Source organism: Gossypium hirsutum, chromosome D01 (assembly GCF_007990345.1).
Source record: "Gossypium hirsutum isolate 1008001.06 chromosome D01, Gossypium_hirsutum_v2.1, whole genome shotgun sequence".
NCBI classification, from domain to species: domain Eukaryota; kingdom Viridiplantae; phylum Streptophyta; class Magnoliopsida; order Malvales; family Malvaceae; genus Gossypium; species Gossypium hirsutum.
Genome location: NC_053437.1, coordinates 44,185,804 through 44,192,043, shown reverse-complemented (window position 1 = coordinate 44,192,043; position 6,240 = coordinate 44,185,804). Strand labels below are relative to the sequence as shown.

The following is a 6,240-nucleotide window of genomic DNA, read 5'->3' as shown; positions in this document are numbered from 1 at the left end:
ATAATATCCACATTTTAATAAGATCCGGTCATACTATTATTGAAAAGACTTGGAAACAAACAAACAAACATCCCACGAAGCAAAACAACCCAACGGGTAAAAAATTAAACAAAAGCCAAATAAAAAAGGAACCAAAGAAAAGAAAGGTAGAAAACAAGCAGTTGAAACCCTTCAACAACCCTAGTTGCGCACGCATGTCCGGTAGGGCCAAACCACAGTCAGAAACAGCCCACAATCTTCGATCCACGATGAAGCCACAATAAAGCCTGCAAAGTAAATAACAGATTTGGCCGAAACACAACTCGAGGAAGACCCCCCATCAAAATCAGGCACCTTCCCAACGATCTCTTTAACACCCACCCCAGAACAGACTCCGATCCGTCCTCCATCCATATAACATCCCGTCGTCGAAGAAAACCCTTATGGGCCAGAATATGGGCCAGAAGATGGGCAACTATATTCCCCTCCCCGTTTTATGTGCTGGAACTTGAAACGCTCGAAGCCCAAAACAAGTCTCTTCGCATCCTAAACATAAGCACTCACCGTCGACCGACCAGTGGCCACACTTTGAAGCTTGGAGAGAAGCACCTCCGAGTCACCCTCAATCTCAACCCAATAGAAGCCAAGATCTCGGGCAAATCTGATGGCTCACACACATGCGAGAGCTTCTGCCGACAAGGGACATGGTATGTTTTCTTCCCAGAAGCAAGCTGGGCCTAATAACAGCCCTTTAGAATTTCTAATAACTATCTCCGTGCTGGTAGCCCGCAAATCAGCGAAGAACCCTGCGTCAAAGTTTACGCGAGCCCATGGGTCTACAAGGGTCTTCCAGAGCGACAAGCCAACAAGTCACAATATCCTCTCTAGGAAACAAGAGGGAATCTAGCTCCTGTAGATAACCCAGAATAGTGATAAGTATTGATTGAGTAGGCAGATAAATGCCCTCATGAATTAGCTTGTTTCTAGAAGTCCAGAGAGTCCAGGTAGTGATAATAGAGAGGTGTATATGCTTCGTAGCAGTAGCGAATAGTTGACTAATCCATTGAATGGTTTAGATTCTGGAACTATGTGCTAATAGAAACCCAAGCCGTGCCAAACCTCCTGGACCACAGGACAGTCCCGACAGACATGGAGAATGGTCTCAAGCCCACTACCATAGTGTGGGCACATACGATCAACCCCGATTCTCCGGCGAAACTAATTATCTTTTGTAGGGAGAAAATTATATATGTATTTCCAACATGTAACTTTCATTTTTTCGGGCACTTGAGCCCCCCATAGTTGTTTGTAAATATTTTGTGTATGCTGCGTAACACCACTGTAACGATCACCTTCCCCCCGAAAAACCACGCAATAGCAATATGTATCCGCTACGGACAGAATAATCTCCAGTGCTATCTGGGAACCATCTCCATCGATCCAACAAATCATGAGATGCCAATGGGATACGTCGAATAAGGTTAACAATCGGGTAAGGAAAAACAGTCCCTAATAAGCCAACATTCCATTCGCTCCTATCTATGTTAATTAATCAAATTTGCCACCCTGTCAATCCCAGTAACCCTATCCATCTGTATTTTGCAGGGCCGTTCACCAAGGAGGCAAGCATCATCCCATACGAAATCGATTGCCCATTACCAACCTGCCAACCACAGCCCATCTGCAGCAGACCCTTGGCGGCCTAAATGCTTCGCCACACAAAGAAAGGTTGGTTCCCTAACCCTAACTCCATAAAATTGTTATGCAAAAAATATTTAGCTTTAAGTACTTTGGCCATTAAAGAATTCGGATTAGTCAATAGACGCGAACCCTATTTGGCAAGTAAAGCAATATTCAACTTTGACAAGCTATGAAATCCTAACCCATCGGCCTTTTTCAAATCGCATAACCCTTCCCAAGAGCACCAATGGATCCCTCTTCTCGTGGCTGACTTATAAAGCTATTTTTATAAAGCTCAACTTTATATATATTATAGAATTTTTTTTATAAAAGAATATAGGAAAAGAAAATAGAATCACTTTAGTGTATATTTTTCTTAGGCTATGTTTTTCATTGCGGCTAAGATGAGTTTTTAGCTAAAATAGTACTTTTCTTTGAAAAGTAATGAAGAACACTCTTCATTTGATAGCAAATTCTTACATTCTTAGAGCCAGTTCTTCATTACTTTTAAAAAGTGCTTTTAAAAGTGTTATTAAAAAATGCTTTTGAAAAGTGCTTTTAAAAGTGTTATTAAAAAGTGCTTTTGATAAGTGCTTTTGAGAAGTGCTTTTGAAAATTTTGATTGTTTGGTATTACTATTAAAAAATACTTTTCAAGAATAAAATGTCCATTTTAGACATGATATTATGAAGTAACAAATATGTATTTAAATAATGTTCAAATTAGTTAATATTATGATATTTTAGCAAAAATATAAAAAATAATTTATTATAACTTATTGTTAATATTTTAATATATAATATTAATTTTAAATATTTCTAAGTAATTAATATTAATTATTTATTAAATTTAATTACAATATATAAACTATATTTAAATATTTAAATATAATAATTAAATATTTGTAATTAGATATTGACACAATTGTATTATTATAAAAATTATTTTTTTTATTTTTAATTAATGCTTTTAACACATTTGTATTATTTTATTTTAAAATGTATTTGAATATATAACTCATATTAAATATTAACCTAACATAGAAAACATAAACCTAACAAATTAAAATATTATATATATTTGGATTGAAGTTTTAAAAAGGGATAATATTTATATATCAAATATAAATACTAAAAATTTTACAATAGCATTTACAATTTAAAGTGAATTCATTAAACTAGAAGCTATAGCATCTCTTGTTAATTCCATTTCAAAACCACTTAAATTATTTGATTCACTGTCATCATCACTATCGTCGTCGTCGTCATCATCATCACTTTCTCGACCATGCGCATTTTCTGAATCAATATTATTCTCATATGCCGAGTTAATATCTTCGTATTCCATAAAATCTACATCATTTCGACCGACATGTTTTCGGATAAAATTGTGTATCGTCATTATAGCAACAACGATCATCGTTTGCTTTTCAAAACTATAACTTGGTATATCCTTCAAAATGGCCCATTTTTTTTTCAAAACACCAAAAGTTCGTTCAATCACGCTATGTAATGATGAATGTGAATGATTGAATATCTCTTCTTTACCAGATATCGATCTACCTCTACGGAAGTCAGGTAAAAGATATCACCGACCTCTATACGGTCCAAGATAACCTTTTATTTGAGGATATCCAGAATCAACAAGATAATATTTTCCTACAAGTCATAATATAACAAACAATTAATTCAAGAATTTTTTTAATAAAAATAATCAATTAAAGAACTTATACTTTATTATTTAAAAAATCACATATAAATAAAATATCTAACCATTTGGAGGGTGCGGAAATTTGTATTTTGGAACTCGAATTGCATCAAATAATATTGTATTGTCATGTGCCGATCTTTCCCATCTAGCCATGACAAATGTGAAACACATATTAAAATCACATATTGCCATAACATTTTGAGTCGGGATACATTTTCTTCCAATATAGGGAATTTGTTCATTTGATGGAAGAATAGCCGCAATGTGAGTACCATCAATTGCACTTATGCAATCCTGAACAAATAATCATATTACTCTCGTGCATATTTTTAGTCGACCAAATATATTAAAATATAATAATATAAAATTAAATTTTAACCTTAAATTGCGGCATATATCTAGAATCATTACGTATTTGTTCGGGTATTGAGCTAAAAAAAGGATCTTCGGGTGCAATTAGATTAGTGGCCATCCTTGAAACTTTCTCAAGCACAACTGCAAAGTGTCAACTTATTGTTGATCCAGACCTTTGACATCTTTCTCGACATTGGGAAACTTTTTGCACCGGTGCCCAAGATGTATAAAAAAAATTCCCAACATTTCACTAGAAGATATGTTTCTTGAAGTTTGCAAGTTGTATCTTATCTTTAAAACTCTAAGTAAACTTGTGAATACCATTTTAGACATCCTAAAATTAATCATACAACGTGATTTGTGACCGTCAAGGATCTCTCGGATCCATGTCTCACCTGACTGTTTTGAATCCATGCATGGTTGCCTCAATATATACTTCTCGTAATATAATTACACGGAAGAAGATGCAACAACAAATAATCGGTTAAAACATTCTATGCGTTGTAAAATCTTTCTTTTCCCTTTTATCATCACTTTCATCACCGCTATAATCCTTAACTATACTTATCACCTGTGAATAAATTTTATATCCAAAATCACATATAAACAACTATTGATAAAAATAATTTAGTAAAAATAAGTAGAACATAAATTCAATATCTAAAGACCAAACATAAACAACTATTAATAAAACTAGATTACACATAAATAAGTAGAACATAAATTCAATATCCAAAAATTAAACATAAATAACTATTGATAAAAACATACTTCGTTTAAGCCATTATAACTAGAAGATTATACATAAATAGATATCTTTGAACCCTAGAAGATCAGAAAATTTTCAACTATCCTTTATTTCTGTCTTAAGCCACAAAGCTCTAATCTTGGGATTAATTGATAAAAACATAATTCGCTTGTCCTTATTGAGCAATAATCTAAGTGCGAAAAAGTATGGCGAACTAGCTTTTGGAACTTCTTCCGGCATGCTGTCAAGCATTTTGACTGCTTGTGGAATACCATATGGATCCATAACAGGAGTCAAACTAGATGTGGCTTGACTCATATTGTCAGCTGCATTGCATAATTTATCTATTTGACTGGATAATCTTGCAGCCCCTCTAATTTGCTTTGAGGATTTCTTTCTTCCAGTTTTAAAATGTGAACTTGACATCTCAGGGTTTTTTCTTTTTTAACCGTTTCCATCAATTTGAACATCATTTGAAATGTGAACATCATTTCTCATATTTTCTTCTTCAATCTCTTCAGGTATTTCGTTGTTAACATCCTCAAAAAAATCACTATGGAGTGTATTAGAAGAAGGTGCCCATGCTTTATCACCTGTTGCAACTATCCCCATGAACATTTGATCCAACTTCCATTCGAATTCAGGATCAATGTCCGATGTTCTAAATTTTTTAGCTTCAGGCACAACCTGCATATAAAATGATTGTTTAATAACAGTAATTGGCAATAACCTCATAAATAAGAAAAAATAAAAAAAATATTTAGAATTATTAATGTACCTTAAGCCTACTCTCCCACCATTCATCCGATGCATCAACGGTTCTTTTTATAGGATTCCACCCTAAACCAGTATCTTCGCCTTTAAGTTTCTTCCAAGCTTTCCATTCTTTTTTAGGGCATCCCACCTATTTTTAAGTTGTCTTTGTGAAAACCCTTGCCCGTTTCTTTCTCAAAGTTGGTCATTATTTTCAACCATCCATCTTTTGTGAAATGAGTAACAGGCCTATTGCCTTTCAATATCTCTTTAATACAAATATCACAAAATATCTCTGTCAATCTCTTATCCCACATTGCTTTCACTTTTTTATCACTAACTTCAACCGCCGAAGTACTTATCTATTGTGTATACGAATAGATTCGTTTCAGCTAGTAAATCAATCAAGAAAATCAAATGTCACATAAATATATATGTTTACATGTGTATCAAAAATTTAACTATATACATGAACAAATAACAGTATTAATGAATCAAAAATTTAACTATATACATGAACAAATAACAGTATTAATGAAGCTTGTTGCCTACCAGTTGGGGAAGAGTCATTTTTTTCCACATTAAACTATTGGATTTATTGTAAAAGTTGAAGCCTTTGCTTTCAATCTTTATAACTAGCACAACACACATTCTTTCGCATATTGTATTTGTAATAAAATAAGCAGGTGAGAAATATTTAGAGAAAAAGGTATATTTGGACGTGTAGTAATTGGCATTAACAAGATTACAATTGTCAAGCCTTAAAAACAGGCCTAACCTAAGCTATGTTTTTCATTCTTCACATAGACTCTGCTAAAAGTAGGTTAAATTTCTATATTTATGATTAATAAGCTCCGCTTTTGTCAAACTTTCTGTCGCTTTCCCTAGAAAATTTTTTTACTGTGCTAAGTATCCAAAGTGGGCTCCGACTACCTTTACTTGCCTGTCTTATACAATAAGCTACCATTTCTTTTCTTTTTCTCTTCTTCTTATGTGTATTTATTTTCCATTGTTAA

At 33.5% G+C, this 6,240-nt stretch overlaps 1 long non-coding RNA gene across 2 annotated transcripts; it reads left to right on the top strand.

Moving 5' to 3' along the window:
* LOC107921307 (uncharacterized) lies at positions 1-5,306 on the top strand. Of its 2 annotated transcripts, XR_001691013.2 has the most exons (3): positions 7-1,471; positions 1,585-1,707; positions 4,993-5,306. It is a non-coding gene; the product is annotated as an uncharacterized lncRNA (long non-coding RNA). The 2 variants fall into 2 exon arrangements; XR_005908904.1 differs by lacking the exon at positions 4,993-5,306 and having other exon boundaries at positions 1-1,471; positions 1,585-1,798.
* The last annotated feature ends 934 nt before the right edge of the window (positions 5,307-6,240 follow it).